The sequence below is a fragment of the Geotrypetes seraphini genome, chromosome 2, assembly GCF_902459505.1.
Source record: "Geotrypetes seraphini chromosome 2, aGeoSer1.1, whole genome shotgun sequence".
Classification (NCBI taxonomy): Eukaryota; Metazoa; Chordata; class Amphibia; order Gymnophiona; family Dermophiidae; genus Geotrypetes; species Geotrypetes seraphini.
Window position 1 is genome coordinate 309,433,073 of NC_047085.1, and position 17,493 is coordinate 309,450,565.

At 42.6% G+C, this 17,493-nt stretch overlaps 1 long non-coding RNA gene across 4 annotated transcripts in view; it reads left to right on the forward strand.

The window, feature by feature from the left end:
- Positions 1 to 17,493, forward strand: part of LOC117353725 — a 72,223-nt gene that overhangs the window by 21,809 nt on the left and 32,921 nt on the right. For all 4 annotated transcript variants that reach the window (XR_004538009.1, XR_004538006.1, XR_004538007.1 and 1 more), the window contains exons 2-3: positions 6,309 to 6,539; positions 16,416 to 16,497. This is a non-coding gene — a long non-coding RNA (uncharacterized LOC117353725). The remainder of the gene's footprint in view (positions 1 to 6,308; positions 6,540 to 16,415; positions 16,498 to 17,493) is intronic.

Below are 17,493 nucleotides of genomic sequence, written 5' to 3' on the forward strand. Positions count from 1 at the left end.
TCATCTGTAGGGGCCTTTGTTTTCACTTCTTATTTTAATGTATTTTTTTCCTGAGAACTTATCAGTGTTTTTTATAATGGGAACAATAATGGAAGAGAATTAATGTGTGTGGAATGGGGGGGTAACTAATTTCTTCAGCTAAATAATTCAATCCACCTCAACCAGACATAGGAGAACTCACGCACCATTCACACACCCTCCAACCAAAAACGTCAAAAGAAAAAAACAGTTTGACAACCTCCTAGTCATTCGAGCTGCAACACTCGACCCCCAACTCTACAACCTATTGACCTCGACCACAAACTACAAAACCTTCAAAAAAGAAATAAAAACCCATCTATTCAAAAAACATATAAAACCGAACTAATACAATCAGAACTGTCCCAAGCATCACCTGCAACTACTCCATATGTGCTTCTGATGTCATGACAATTCAGACATAATTTATGTTATATTATGGTATGTTTGGAATAATGGTTACATATATGAGGTTCAATAAAATAAAATTTTCACTGCCTGTTTCTATTATGACCATTTATTCAGTTTCATGGTTATTACAAAAAATATTTTTTTACATGGGGGGGGTGTCAAAAAATGATGGGCCACATACCCTAGGTACGCCACTGGGGTGGGGGCCTTATGATAGAATGTATGCAGTTCGGGCCAGGAGATCAGCTCGAAGGGAGGTATTGCAGTCTGGGACTAGTTGTCTGTGCTAGACCTAAATGCAATGTATGATGATCCTATTGCTTGTTAACTTATGGTTGTGTTTTGCTTTAAATTGCTACTCACTCTGTATGCTTCCTGGAAACCACATTTAAGATGGTATTTGGATTCTGTGTTTAAATTTCTTGGTCTCTATCTGCATTTGAAAATAGAGTAAAAAAACAAAATGGAATCATTTTGCAGAACTTCTGCTTCCAGGTTGTTGCCTGGATACAAGGATGTATAGTCCTGCGCCGGGATCCCCGCTGTCCCCGTTCCCGTGTAGCTCTCTAATTTACAGGATCTAGGTGAAACCAAGCCTCCAGTTCTCATCCCTCCTCAACCCCCAAGAAAGCACAATGATGCCAGCAGACTGTGAAGCTAGAGGATCTGGGTGGTCTAATTTTCACAATTCTAGAGGCTCAGGAGGAGCTTCATTTCAGATCATAAGATATTTACTGGACCTAGGTGAAGCCAAGCCTCCAGTTCTCATCCTTCATCAACCCCCAAGAAAGCACAATGATGCCAGGGCTCTTAGGGTGGTATGAGGGGGTCATCACCACAGGGGGAGGGGTTCATGTCTTTTAAATCCTCCAGTGGCCTTCTTGTCAGTTTGGGCACCTTTGTGGAACTTAGACGCAATTCAAACAAGTCTAACTTTCAGCATCTAAGTTCCTTCTAGGAAAGCTTTGATTATGGCTGGGGTTTGTCCAGGTTGAAGCCCACCGAATTCCCGTCCATAACACACCTCCCAACACGCCCCTTTGAGCTCTGGACGCACAGCAGCTTATAAGTACTGCTGCACATCCAGAAAATTGGTTTTGATTTGGATGTCCCTGCTATTAGGATGTCCAAGTGCTGACTTAATAATAATAATAACTTTATTCTTATATACCGCCATACCCAGCGAGTTCTAGGTGGTTTACATCAATTAGCAAATGACCTGCATTGACAAGCAGATTTACAACAAATTACAAGCAGATTTACAACAAATTATAAGCAGATTTACGATAAATTACAACAATTTACAGCAGTCAGCAATGAAATTACAGCGATTTACAACAGTCTGCAATGAGGGGAAGATTTACAACAATTTAACAGAAATTGCAGCTTTGATCGAACTAGACAAGGGAAGTAGAGAGTGGGAAAAAGGGAGGGTCTGGTGAAGGCGGAAGGGGGCAGGGGGCAGGGGTGGGGTAAGTGTTATGTGGGGTGAAGGGGATATTAAGGGTCGTGTTTGCTGAATAGGTAAGTTTTTAGTAGTTTTCTGAAGGCAAGGTAAGTGGGGGCCTCGAATATCATCTGGGCTAGCCATGGGTTCGACTTGGCTGCTTGGAAGGCGAAAGTTCTATCGAGGAATCTTTTGAGAGGACAGTGTTTTGGCGAAGGGAAGGCGAACAGTTGAATTCTGCGTGATGTCCTGTTGTTGCAATAAAGGTTAAAGTGGGTATTTATGTAACTTGGAGAAGAGCCATTAACCGATTTGTAGCAGAAGCATGCGAATTTAAAAAGAACTCTAGATTCAAATGGCAGCCAATGTAGTTGGTGGTAGAAAGGGGTGACATGTTCCCATTTCTTTAGGCCAAAGATGAGGCGCACTGCGGTATTTTGGATTATTTTTAGTCTCCTGGTAGTTTTCTTTGTGGCGTTAAGGAAGATGATGTTGCAGTAGTCGAGAATGCTGAGGATGGAGGATTGTACAAGTAGGCGGAATGCATTGTCATTGAAGTATTTTTTTATGGTGCGAAGTTTCCAAAGTACCGAGAAGCTTTTCCTAACGATGAGGTCGGTATGGTTTTCTAGGGATAGGTTTTTGTCCAGCGTGATTCCCAGAATTTTTATGGTCGGATCGAGGGGGAAGGTCATTCCTTTTAGTTGAATTGTGGTTTCCTTGATTTTATCTTTGGGGGAGGCTAGGAAAAATTTTGATTTGTCGGGGTTTAATTTCAGTCTGAATGAAAGCATCCAGAGTTCTATCTGGTTGAGAATGTTTGTGATGTGGTCGAGTAGTTCTTGTGAAAAGTTGGTTAGTGGGATGGCTATTGTGATATCGTCTGCATAAATAAAGAATTTGAGATTTAGGTTGTGTAAGAGTTTACCTAGGGAGGCTAGGTATATGTTGAATAGGATGGGGGATAGGGGGGAGCCCTGCGGGACCCCACAGGTGTTGTCCCAGCAGTAAGAGAAAGAGTTATTCTTGAATACCTCGTATGATCTATTTTGTAGGAACCCCTGAAACCAGTTGAGGACCTGGTCTGAGATGCCAATGTGAGCTAGACATTCAAGGAGAATGGTGTGGTTGACCAGGTCAAAAGCACTTCTCAGGTCGAGTTGTATGATCAGGGCACTTGAGCTGGTTTATGAATGTTTTGAAGTTTTGATTATGAGCCCCATAGTATTGTGCTGGAAATCACTGCACAACAAAGTTTTTGCTTCCTGAACACTGCTGGGTGTTTCTTATAGAATTTTGGGTGCTGATCATGAATATTACATCAAAAATTACCCATCACGTACCATTTCAGAGAAATCTTCAATTTTGTCGTGATTTTTTCTTATATTTGGATGCAAACAATTTTTTCTCCCATAAGTGTCTTATCAACAACGGTTTGTGCCGCCTGGGTATGTCCATGCATAAAATCTAGCCAGGTTGGAAGCTGTTTTATGGAAGATGACATCCTGGGCATGTCTGGGCAGGTCTGAACGAGCTTGCGCTGTCTCACCATGCTATAATGGTGGCTTCCATACACCGATCCTGCTCATTTGGTTAATATAGATAGTCCGTGTGTGTATATAGTATCAGTATAGTAAAGTATAGTAGTATAGTAGCTGTAGCAATATAACAGTAAGTAAGCTTGATGCTATAGACGTTTTGGTGTCGGGCAATATGTCTCGTCGGTGTCGTAACAGCCGCGACACATTCTGCTATATCTGTGGGGAATATACACTTACGCCTCAGAGACGTTCGATGTCTGCCCTTGTAAAGAAAGCCTATCATCTGTATTTTGGCTGCAAAATAGGTGATCAAGACAAGCAATGGGCGCCTCACATTTGCTGTGCGACATGTGCTGTTAGTCTGAGAGCCTGGCTCAGAGGTACTCGAAAGACGATGCCATTTGCTGTTCCGATGATATGGCGAGAACAGAAAGACCATGTGACGGACTGTTATTTCTGTTTGACTAATGTGTCTGGTTTCTCTGCCAAAAACAAGAAGTCAATTGAATATCCTAATCTGCCTTCAGCAATGAGACCCATGCAACATGATGACAGTCTTCCAGTTCCGAAACCACCAGAGGATTGGACCTTAGACGAACCAGATGAAGAAACTGCAGTGCAGGGTTCTAACAGTGACATTGACCCGGATTTTGAACCATCCTCATCAGGCGATCCACATCTGATAACACAGTCCGAATTGAACGATTTGGTCAGAGATTTGGGTCTGTCAAAAGCAAAAGCTGAGCTGCTAGGTTCGAGACTGCAGGAATGGTGTTTGCTATCACCAGGTACGAAAATTTCTGTGTTTCGAGACCGGCATCATGATATAACCAAATTTTTTGCACAAGTCGACAGTCTCTGTTTCTGTTGTGACATTGAAGGATTGTTCTCGGTCTTTGGTTGTGATCACAACCCGGAAGAGTGGCGTCTTTTCATTGATTCGTCAATGTTAAGCCTGAAAGCTGTTCTGTTGCACAATGGCAACGTTTATCCTTCAGTACCTGTTGGCTATGCAGCACATATGAAAGAAACATATGAGAATATGGAAATGTTACTAAAGTATGTCCAGTATACCAGGTATAACTGGAATATCTGTGGAGACCTCAAAGTCGTTGCTCTGTTACAAGGACTGCAGCTTGGCTATACAAAGTACTGCTGTTTCATCTGCGAATGGGACAGCCGAGACAGAGAGTCGCACTATTCTAGAAAGAACTGGCCACTCCGTAAAAAGTTAGTTCCAGGACAGAAAAATGTAGCACATGAATCGCTTGTTGACCCGACAAAGATATTTTTGCCTCCTCTTCACATTAAACTGGGACTCATGAAGAATTTTGTGAAAGCAATGAACAAGGAAGGGGAAGGTTTTCGTTATTTAAGACAGATGTTCCCAAGAATAACTGATGCCAAGATCAAAGAGGGTATTTTTGTTGGCCCCCAGATCAGACATGTTATGAGTGACAAGCGATTTGAAGATCTGTTAGTTGGGCCGGAAAAAATTGGCTGGAAAGCCTTGAAAGACGTTGTTGACAATTTTCTGGGCAATTACAGAGCCCCAAACTACATTCAGCTGGTAGACAAACTTCTCAAAGCATACAAGAGAATGAAGTGCAATATGTCACTCAAGATTCATTTCCTCCATTCACACTTGGACTTCTTCCCCGCAAATCTCGGTGCTGTGAGTGACGAGCACGGTGAAAGGTTTCATCAAGACATAGCTACGATGGAGAAACGATACCAGGGCAATTGGAATCCGTCAATGCTTGCCGACTATTGTTGGATGCTACAACGTGATGCACCAGACACTGAATATAAAAGAAACTCGGGAGCAAAACACTTTTAATTCTGTTTCATTTAGTCGCTTGTGCGAAACGTAAACTTGACTATATATTTTATTGTCAGTAAACATAAAAATGTCTATTTCTCATAGTTCTTACGTGATGCAGTAAAACCAAAACCATATTTGAGCATACCAAGTTGGTACCTGTCATAATCACCAAAAACTTTTCAGGAATCAAGACTTAACCAAAAAATTGTTGTGCAGTGAAATCAGTCTAAATGGCTCAATACAATTAGTATAATAAAGAGTAAGAAGAAGGGCAGAGCAAAAACAGGACACAAAAATGATCTAGGTAGTGACAATTTGTAGTCATCTTCTGCAGAAGGCTAGGTCTAGGGGAAGTGAGAAGCACAGCAGGCTAAAAATTTGTAGGAAATGGAGCAGACAAAGAGCAGTTAAAGTCCCAAGCTCTCCCTCAATTCCTGTTCTTCTATGTTCTGTTTAAGTGTTGAATCTTTGTAGTTTCTTTTAGAGAATGACATGGGGACTAAAAGCCGGATTCTCAACTCACTAGTAAAATCCAGCGAGTCAATGTAGTGCCTGTAGTGGGAGCGACTTTTATTTTACGGGCAATTCTCAGCATAATAATATGCAAATTAAATGCATGCTATTTGTGCAGAGAATTGCCGGTACAGAGCAGGAGGAACTTTGCCTGGCGCTTGCTCAGAAGAGCAATTGCTAAGTACTGTCCCTGCTTTCTGTCAACGCTAGATAGCCAAAGTACAAAAAAACAAGTGTGGATTACTTTTCTGTGTTCTTAATCCTTCCAAGGCATCTATTTCGTTCTTCCCTGCATCTATGAATTCTATCGAGTTGAAACAAGAATGGCCATGTCTGCCGTTCAATCAGAAATAAGTGTTTAGTTTCTATTTGGATTTTCCAAAATAAATTAAAGACTGCATAATGCAGGATTTGAGTAAATATGGAAGAAGTATTTCATTTTCTGTATAAAGTTAAGAGAGTCTAAAATCTTTTCATATTTTTGTTTGTAGACAGGTAAAATATTAAAATATGTGCTTTTTGGCAGCATTTTCAACTCTTGCTTTTATTGTAGCTTCATTCATGTCTATCTCATCTTCTCCGGTTCTGACCAAGGATTTCGTAACAATCGGAGTGAATGCCATCTTCCGTTATCGAATCATCAATCCACTTGCGGCTCTTAGGCTGAATGATCTAGCCCTGGCACTTCGGTTGCTCGCCAGATCTACACTCGGGAAGACACTGGGGGGCAAAAACCCTCTTAGAGGTTGTCACTGAACGGGAGCAAGTGGCAATCGACATAGAAGTATGACTTCTATTTTGTAATGTTTATTTCTATTTTGTTTTGTCTCTTTTTTCTGTTTTTCTTTCTAAGCCACCTTTCCAACACAAGAAGTTTACGTTTCTGTTGATTTTACTGGCAGGAGCTGGAAGGCAGCAGGCCAGTGGAAGTGGTAATGAGTAAGCAGGAAAGAGGGAAAGGTGGTTGTTGGGTTTCCAAACCTATTATACAGGGTGCTTATGACCTTAAGTGGTGGTCATGTCCATTGTTTTTTTTTCCCCTCTAGAATTATATTTCTGTTGCATAAACATAGGAGTCTGTACTCTAGGTGAATATCCTCTGGTTACAAACTGTTGCAGAAAGACGTCAATCACATCTTTCAGCTTCTCCTCGTTCACCAGTGGAGTATAGTGCCGGGTCTCTTCAGTTTTCCTTCTGAAAGCAAACTGAGAAGCTGTTTTCTGAACTGCTCTGTTCAGTTTTATTATTTTGGGATATATTTTTATCCATTTTGTGAGGCTTTTGTGCCTAGAAGTTCCCAATTTGGGGCTGCCTGGGAGAGGATGCAGATTCTTTGCAGGCAGTCTGCAGCTAATGGGGCAACCCCCAGGTGTACCTGCTAAGCCAGCCTGCTCTGTGTATTTTAGAGCTCGGGGCCCATTCCCCTGGAATCTAGCTCACCTTCACTGTGGGGCCCCTATCTTAGTCCCTTTGGGCTTCAGGCTGTGTTTCTCACTCCCCCTATTGCAGTGCGAGGATTAGTGGGGGTTAAGTTCACAGTCTGAACTGGTATGACTGGCAGCCCAAAGATCTCTAGTTTTGGATCACTTTTGACAGAAATTGAGGCAGAAAGTCTTTGCCATTCAGTCAGGCTGCATGAAAAGCTGACACAAACAGACAGTGAGTACAGCCCTTTATTCCCTAAGGGAAAAATGGGGGGAGGGGAGGGGGTTGGCAGCTGAAAATGTGATTTTTAAAGGTTTCTGGGGCCAGAGATAGGGGCCTCCATTTTCAAAACTTCTTTCCTTGACTTTATAATTTTATGGGAACCCCCACGGGCTGTTTTTGATGCGAATTTACTGGTGGCGACCATCTGGATTTTAAACAATCTTTTTTTCTAAATCCTCCATCTGCCTCAAAACCCCTCGATTTGACTCAAAATCGATTGGGGTGGACTCCTCATCCTGTTATACCCTCATATCATGCCGGTTTTGTGCTAGATGGCTGGCCAAGGAGTGTCCATGTGCCATGGGGCACTCGAGAGAGGGGCAGGAGCCTCGGGTTTAGCCTCCTCTGAGTTCTATAGTGCTGGGGAACCACAGGGGATCTGGATGACTGGAAAGAAATCCTTCCCTGAGACCCTGAACAGTGATTACGCAAAACACAAGTGTGTGGAAACAGCAGAGACAAAGAGAAATCAGTCAGGTACTGCAGGGGTCTATGGGGCCTCCTGTTCAGGGGTTTACCCTGGACTTTATGAATCTCCTGTGGAAAGTTTATTTGATGGATCCAGGATGTTCTGCACTGCCTGCAGATGCTCCAGCATTGGACTGGGGAGAGATTCCTCCCCAAGAGACCTCCCTGCCGCTTAGGAATCCAGCATCCAGCCTTTGTGATCATGCGGACCAGGACTGGGAGGACTGGATATCATACTCCTTGCCTTTACTTTCCCAGAGCACACTTCCTTGCCTGGAGGACTCCAGTTCTCTTTCAGGGACCGTAAGCCAGAGGCAGCAGCTTTTCAGGTCAGCTACAGTGCCTCATGTTATTACAGGGAATTGAAACTGGAACCTCAACAGCTGTTGACCTCCCAGTGCATGGTCATGAGCAGCACATATCTTCAGACTACATTTTTTCCTGCACACTTAGACATCACCTTGCTGGTCACTGAGCAATGGGAGTCTCTGGAAGGCTCCTTAAGGGTAGCCAAGACTATGTCCACGCTTTACCCTTTGGCTCCAAAATTTCAGCTGCTGTTTACTCAGCAGAAAGTGGATTCCACAGTGGTTCAAGTGTCAAAGCATACCTCCCTCCCTAGTGAGGGAGGTGTGATGTTAAAGAATGTGCAGTACCGTAAAGTAGACGTAGTGCTTAGAAAACAATTTGAAGCACTAGCTTTGGGGATCAAAGCATGAACAGCAGCAGCCTCGTTTGTGGTACGTGCCTGCCACACCAGATTGCAACAGAGTTCTGCAGCAGAGGAGGACATATGCCCCCAGCTGGTGCTGTAGAGGGTAGATTATGTTGTGGATGGTCTCTGACATCATCAGAGTCATGAGCAAGGTGTAGCATATGCCGATTCCACCCGCAGGATGCTCTGGATCAGGCAATGGGCGGGTGATTCAGCCTCCAAGACCACCTTAAGCAGACTGCCTTTTAAAGGGCATAAGAATATTCTTACTGAATCAGACTAATGGTCTATCTAGCTCAGTATCCTATCTTCATGGTGGCAAGTCCAGGTCACAAGTAAATGACCAAAACCCAGATGCTATTTGGTAAGGGCTTAAATGACCTCATGGCCATTGTGGTGGATAGCCATCCTGAGGCTCTGCCAGACAGCAGACGTCACTGATATGTTGGGGGAGGGAGGGGCAATTTTCATTCCTCAAGACATTCCCGCCAGTATTACACAGGTGCTTCTACTCAGATCTTATCAGGGATCCAGACAGAGATTTGGTAGCTCTATACATCAGTAAACCTCAGGGTCTCTCATCAGCTCTGCCTCCAAGAAGACACAATGACGCCAATGCGATAGCTACAGTCCTTCACATTGGTGGGATGCTGTTGACATTCTGGAGGACAAGGGAGCAAATTTTCTCAGACCACTGGGTTCTAGATATTATTCATGGGGTCATAAAATCGAGTTCTATTATTCTCCCCTAAGTCTGTTTATGGATTCTCCTGCTAGACGGATGGAAAATGAGGCCAGGGTCCGAGTGACGATGCAAAGGCTACTAGATATTCAAGCCATAGAACTAGTTCCCAATGATGAATCAGGCTCTGGCAAATACTCCATGTACTTCATAGTGTCTAAGAAAGGCTCAGAAGATCGGAGAACCATTCTGGCCTTAAATCTGTGAATGCAGACCTGAAAGTGCTGCATTTCCACATGGAGATGGTCTAGTCAATAATTGCAGCTGTGGCACCAGGCAAATTCCTAGCCTCCCTCCTTCATATTCACATCTTTCCGGCCCACAGGAGATAATTGAGGTTCCATGTTCTGTGAAGGCATTTCCAGTTTGCAGCTCTAATCTTCGGGTTAGCAACAACGTCACCAAGGTAATGGTGATGGCTGCAGCTTATCTCCGCAGGAGGGGAATTCAGGTGCACCCTTACTTGGATGATTGGCTGGTCAAAGCCCTGTCAAAGGTGGAGACTGAGCAAACGGTGCGGCAAATTGTAGATCTGGACGTGGATACTCACGATTAATGCTGATTCTCCTTCCATATGATTTTCGAACAGCAGTATAGGAATTGATCCTGACACAGTTAGATTACTGTAATGCACTCTACCTGGGATTGTTGAAGATCAAATGTAAAGCCTTGCAGCAATTGATGAACTCTGCGGCAAGGTTGATTTTGGGAATCCCACTATAAAGCATATTACTCCAGTGTTGAAGCAGTTGCACTGGCTCCCAGTGGCACAAAGGATCTGCTTCAAGGTTCTATCAGTGGTGCATCAGAGTTTGTATGGTTTTGTTCTTCTGAATTATCAAACTCTATGGGAGGTATACCAACTGAGGAGATGCTTAAGGTCTGAAGGCACAGCGAGATTAATTTTGAAGAAAGAGAATACTGTCCGATATGAAAAATCAAGAATAGCAGTGATGTCCGTGGCAGGAGTAAAACAATGGAATCTCCTCCCTGGCATCCTGAGGATCTGTTCAGATCGATTACAGTTTAAGTGTATGCTAAAAACTCAATTGTATGTAGATGCCTCCCTCTGATGCTATGTGGAAGGGAGATGTTTAAAGAGGAATATGAACTATGAATAATGCTCTTGATTCATTAACAATTAGTGATATATAATCCTACTATAGTTCTCTGCTATTTTTAGTGGGTTAAATGTGTGCACTGAAAGAATTGTCATATGTTGCTGTTTGAATCATTGTGAATGTTTTATGCTGTAAACTGCTTAATTATAGGCAGTTAAAAATTTTTAGAAATAAATACAAAATAAATAAATCTTCAGGATCTGGGCTGGAGAGTCAACTTCAAGAAGAGTCATCTAGAGTCAGCCCAATGCTTGGAGTACTTGGGAGTCTGCTTCGATACGACAAAGGGCCATCTCTTCCTTCCTAAGCCATGCACACAGAAGCTCAGAAAGCAGATTGCAGATCTAGTGATGCAAAGCCCCACTGCCTGGCATTACCTTCAGGTCCTGGGCTCAATGGCAGCCACCCTGGAAGTGGTTCCCTGGGCAAGAGCGCACATGTCCCCTAAAGTTAGTCCCTCTTCTCCAGGTGGTCCCCCTTAAAGTCATTCCTCTAGATGCAGCTTCCCTGATCTGTGAAAGTGAGGAACAGCTTGGACTGGTGGCTCTGAATATACTCCTTATCAAGAGGAATTCCACTCCGAATCACCTTATGGATGATTCTAACAACCGATGCCAACCTGTCAGGCTGGGGTATCGGGTGTCCAGTACAGGGCCAATGGTCTCTCCATTGGAGAAAATAATCCAAAAATCATATGGAACTGTGAGTCATTTGACTAGCCTTAAGGTCGTTGGAGAAAGATCGGGAAGGCAAGACATTCAGAGTGATCTCGGACAATGCCATTGCAGTAGCATATGTGAACAAATAAAGAGGCAACAAGTGTGTTTTGTTACATTTGGAGACTCAGATGTTGTTCAGGTGGGCAAAAGCTCAGCTTCAAGTGTTCTCCTCAACATTCAGGCCAACTTTCTCAGCAGATACAGACCCGGGACCTGGGAGAATGGTTGCTATCTCGAAGAGTGTTTGATCTCATTGTGCAATGATGGACTTGATAGCTTCAGTCAAAAATACGAAGGTGATTCACTTCTACAGCCGAAGAGACGAAGCACAGGGTTGCCTCGTCGGGCATGGTATGTGGATCTAGTATGGTTTCAACAAGATACATGCATCAAGCTACTGATTCATACGGGACTACACAGTCAGGGTCCAATCCACATGGAGAACCTAGATTGCTTTAGTCTTACAGCATGGCTATTGAGCACTTTGCCTTAATACGCAGAGGATATTCGGAGGTAGTCATTTCTACTCTCCAAGGTGAAAAGCCTTCGACTGTTGAAGCCTATGCTAAAGCCTGGAAGGCTTTTCAGCTCTGGTGCACCAAATATGATGTGGAGCCTTTCAAGGCTCCAGTTTTGATGATTCTTGACTTTCTGTAGGCTGGACTAGAGAAAGCCCTGGCAGTTGCATCTCTCAAGGTGAAGGTGGCAGGTCTCTCGTGCTTTCAAGCCTGAGTAGGAAAGGTTTCACTGGCATCTCATCCAGATGTGACCCGATTTTTGAAGGGGGCACTCATATTGTGGCCTCCGTTATGCCGTTTTCGAAGTGGAATCTTAACATCGTCCTGAAGGGACTTTGTAAGCCTCTATATGAGCCCACTCAAGAGGCTGGATCTCAAGTGAAGACAGTGTTTCTGGTGGTACTCAGCAAGAAGGGTCTTGGAATTGCAGGTTGTTTCGGCCTTTCACATCAACCAAGATGTCCGTCTACCTGTGTTTCAGTCTACAGGTTCGGCTAAAGAAACTAAAGTATTGCAGAGACTGGATGCACAGAGAGCTTTGCTCCACTATTTGGAATGGACAATTGGCATTTCATCTTTCTGACTGTCTTCTGTTCTAACCAGTAAGTCAAGATGAGGCAGATCAGCTTCCAAGGCATCTATTGCCAGATGGATTCGTATGACAATCTCATTGACATACGTTGCCTGTGGCAAACAGCCACCTATTTCTCTCAAAGCTCATTCAACTAGAAGTATGGCGGCTTCTTGGGTGTAAACCAGGACAGTGCCACCCGAAGAGATCTGTAGAGCAGCTACTAGTCTACTCTCCATATCTTTACCAGATTCTACAGACTGGACATGGTGGTTCGGGAGGACATGACTTTTGGGTCCTTGGTTTAGCGGGCAGGCTCATCTGTCCCACCCAAGGCATCTGCAACTACGTTGGTATATCATCTAAAGTACAGATTCCTATGTTTATGTAGCAAAATGGAAGATTAGGTTCTTACCTGGATAATCTTCTTTCTGTTAATAGATACAAGAGTCTGTACTACCTGTCCTGTCAGTTTTCAATGTGCCTGCTTTCTGCTTCGGAGAAATCTATAATCCAGAACTGGAGTTTTTCTTCTATTAGTTGGAAGTACAATAATCATATATGACTAATAAAGCAATATGTTTGTTGAGTTCTTGAGCTCCATATGTGTTTGTGTTTGTTGCACAGAACAGGGTGGTTCATTGGTATATCTATCTTATTAGTTCATGCTAACTATTGTTATTTTTCACGAGTTACAGAGCAGAACAGAAATATACTATTATTTTGGGGAAGTTCCCTGTGTCCCTCCTTCTTCATTCTTCTGTTACAGTGGATATCAATTGCTTTTGTAAAAAATGAAGAGGGCACTAAACTCCACTGGTAAAGGAGGAGGAGCCGAGAGATGTGATTAACATCATTCTGCAACAGTTCATGACCAGAGGTTATTTAACTAGGGTATAGACTTCTATGTGTATTAACAGAAAGAAGAGCCTAATCTTCAAGTATTATGTTAAACCACCTTGTTTGATATTTTGAAAGATGATTAATCAAATAGATAAAATGTGAAACATTTAAAGCATCCTGCAGGGTCTGATGCTTCTGGCTGGATTGGTTCAAAAAGTTGGTAAAAGGCAAGAAGGGGAAGCAAGGAAACCTTTAAGATGGAAAAGATGCAAGTAGTTTGATATGTAGTTTTATTTTACTACTTTAACAAATGGTCAAATGGAAGATGCCTCTGTTGGAAATGGACAACAAAAGAACAGGTTACAACACTTCCTTTATGCAAAAAGGTGAGGGGAATTGTCATTGAGATGTTACATAAAAATAGCCATACTGGGTCGGACCAGTGGTCCATCTAGCCCAGTATCCTGTTTCCACAATGGCCAATCCAGGTCACAGGTAGCTGGCAAAAACCCAAATAGTAGCAACATTCCATGTTACCAATCCCAGGGCAAGCAGTGGCTTCCCCTATGTCTATCTCAATAGCAGACTGTGGACTTTTCCTCTTAGAACTTGTACAAAACTTTTTTAAAACCAGCTATGTTAACCGCTCTTACCACATACTCTGGCAATGTGTTTTAGAGCTTAACTGTTCTCTGAGTGAAAAATTCTATTGGTTTTAAAAGTATTACCCTGGTTAAAGACAAACTCCTGGCGCTGTACCGCAGATCCAGATCCCTGGAACATGAGGGTGCCGATCTTGTGCTGTTTAATGATTACTCCAGCACCATTGCTGGGCATCACAAGGCATTGGCCCCATATTGCTCTGAGCTGCGTAACCGGGGTATCCGATTTGTGGTCCTGTTTCCAGCATGAGTACAGATCCATACTGAGGCTGGTACCCATTTGTGCGCTATGCTGGAATATCTGAAATCGTTTCTGGCCAAACAGTGGGGTGCACCAGCACCCTGAGATCATCGGCCTTTGGGATCTCCCGTGGAGTTCATTATGCCTGTAACAAGTTGGCATGATTTTATCTTGCACCAGGAACCTTTTGAGACCTTATCCGACTTTTCCTATGTTGATCGGCTTGCTGATTGCAGTGTGTTAAGTGCTCCTTTTACACAGCTGCGCTACTGTTTAGTAGTGTTCTGAATGTGAAGAAGAAACCAACAAAACTGCAGACTGTGTACAAGATGCAGGCAAATTTATTGTATCAAAATTAAAATGCAAAAAATAATATAAATAAAACCCTTTTACCAATCAAGGGACCCGACACGGTCCGTGTTTCGGACAAACCTTCGTCAGGGGTCCATGGTAAATAAGGTCTAAAACAACAAAATGCCTTTATGTTATGTTTGCCTAGAATTGCTGACACTTGAGATGCTTTACTTCTGTCAGCAATTCTCGGCAAACATAACATAAAGGCATTTTGTTGTTATCTTCAATTTTTCTGTGGTATGTTTTAGACTTTATTTACCATGGACCCCTGACGAAGGTTTGTCCGAAACACGGACCGTGTCGGGTCCCTTGATTGGTAAAAGGGTTTTATTTATATTATTTTTTTGCATTTTAATTTTGATACAATAAATTTGCCTGCATCTTGTACACAGTCTGCAGTTTTGTTGGTTTCTCCTGGTTGGTGTTTTTTCTGCAGACCAAGTTGGACTTTCTTCTTGTTTCTGTTGCTCTGAATGTGAAGAAGCCCATGGGAATAGAATGGGCTTCTTCACATTCAGCCTGCTTGTAATCCATAGCACCGCTTTGTAAAAGGAGCACTTAAAACACTGCAATCAGCATTTAAAACCCGCCATTGACCTCGGCATTTGAATATTGACACATCAGTGTCCAAAATTTAGATGTGCAGGGTCATGGGATAGGAGGCAAAGTTCAGTTGTGGATTAGGAATTGGTTATCGGATAGAAAACAAAGGGTAGGGTTAAATGGTCATTTTTCTCAATGGAGGAGAGTAAACAGTGTAGTGCCGCAGGGATCTGTACTGGGACTGGTGCTATTTAACTTATTTATAAATGATCTGGAAATTGGAACGACGAGTGAGGTGATTAAAATTGCAGTGTTCAAAGTTGTTAAAACGCATACGGATTGTGAAACATTGCAGGCAGAAATTAGGAAATTGGAAGACTGGGCATCCAAGTGGCAGATGAAATTTAATGTGGACAAATGCAAAGTGATACATATTGGGAAGAATAACCCAAATCACAGTTACTGGATGCTTGGGTCCACCTTGGGGGTTAGCGCCCAAGTAAGGGATCTGAGTGTCATTGTAGACTATACAATGAAAACTTCCGCCCAATGTTTGGCGGCAGCCAAAAAAGCAAACAAGATGCTAGAAATTATTAAAAAAGGGATGGTTAACAAGACTACAGATATTATAATGCCACTCCATGATGCGATCTCACCTGGAGTATTGCATTCAATTCTGGTCTCCTTATCGCAAGAAAGATATAGCGGCACTAGAAAAGGTTCAAAGAAGAGCGACCAAGATGATAAAGGGGATGGAACTCCTCTCATATGAGGAAAGACTAAAAAAATTAGGGCTATTCAGCTTGGAAAAGAGAAGGCTGAGGGGAGATATGATTGAAGTCTACAAAATCGTGAGTGGAGTACAACAGATACAAGTGGATCGAATTTTTACTCCATCAAAAATTACAAAGACTAGGGAACACTCAATGAAACTGCAGGGAAATACTTTTAGAACTGATAGGAGGAAATATTTTTTCACTCAGAGAATAGATAAGCTCTGGAACATGTTGCCAGAGGTTGTGGTAAAAGCAGATAGCATAGCTGGTTTTAACAAAGGTTTGGACAAATTCCTGTAGGAAAAGTCCATAGTCTGCTATTAAGACTTGGGGGAAGCCTCTGCTTGCCCTGGATCAGTAGCATGGAATGTTGTTACTCTTTGGGTTTTGGCCAGGTACTAGTGACCTAGATTGGCCATCATGAGAATGGGCTTCTGGGCTTGATGGACCATTGGTCTGACCCAGTAAGGCTATTCTTATGTTCTTATGAAAAAAATCCAGATCTCAGTATTTGCAGAAACATAATATTTTGTAGTAAGTTAACATGTTCCACCCTTTCTTCTGTATTTTGTTACGCATTTTGTGGGAACCAGAAACCTGCCAAGTAAAAGTTTGTTTGCATTCAGCTCTTTATCATGGAAATGATTTTTGCTCTTTCATTTTCCTCTGTTACCCTCAGCTTAATATGCGTGATACCACACAGTTAAAGTGGAAGCCGCATGGCAACTGAAATGAAGGCGGCAATGGAAGCCAAAGCTAAGGTAAAAACAGTCTGTTGATGGGAAACATCTGGACATATACAAGGGAAAACATTCTTAAGCCCTAAGTAAAAAAACACTTACCTGAGTTAAAGTACTCCAAGCTGGTCCATAGCAATAAATTTCTGTCCTATAAGCTTATATGGAGACAATAACACCAAAATAACAGTACATTTTTTTAAAACGTACTGTACTTTTTCAAGTGTGGCAAAAATGACCAGAAGCAGGTTGCACCTTATAAACCAGGGATAGATTATTCCAATCCTTGAGTGCCACAGTAGGTCAGCTTTTCAGAATATCCATAATGAATATGCATGAAATAAATTTGCATGCACAATCTCATGCATATTCATTGTGGTTATCCTGAAATGCTGACCTACCTGTGGCACTCGAGGAATAGAATTGCTTATCCATGTTATAGATTAACCAATTTATTGATGCATGAGCTCTTAAGGAGCAGTCACCTTGTCAACTGTTTGTTTAGTTGGTATTTTTTTTTTCTTGATTGCAAGCACAATTGTCTTATACAGTATTTCCACTTTTACAAGAACCTCTGATAATGATCACATGCTGAGGCAGCCACAACAGCTATTCTAGTACAAATAGGTATGTCATTCTGGACGAGCTGGTTATATCCCAGTGCTCATGAGCCTTGCAGAAGGAATCCATTCCAGATTTTCTCTGAACCCTCCTACTTCATAGAGGTACTTGCTATCCCCTACAGTTATTTCCTTCTTGGAGGCTTGGTGGTGGCTGGATGACAGTTGAGCTCCCTCCTCTGAACATCAACTATTAAGCTTTTAAGCAACAATTCTTCATCTATTTAATTATAAAATCCTCTAAAATGACATCAACCAAGCAAAAGATGCATTTGGTATATGCGTTATGAGAAAAGACCAGCTGTAAATTCTAAACATCAGCAGATACTATGAGCCGTTCGCCTGCTCCTGCCTTTTGCCTGCTAGCACCGTAACTGACATCTCCAGGGCTCCCAGGCCA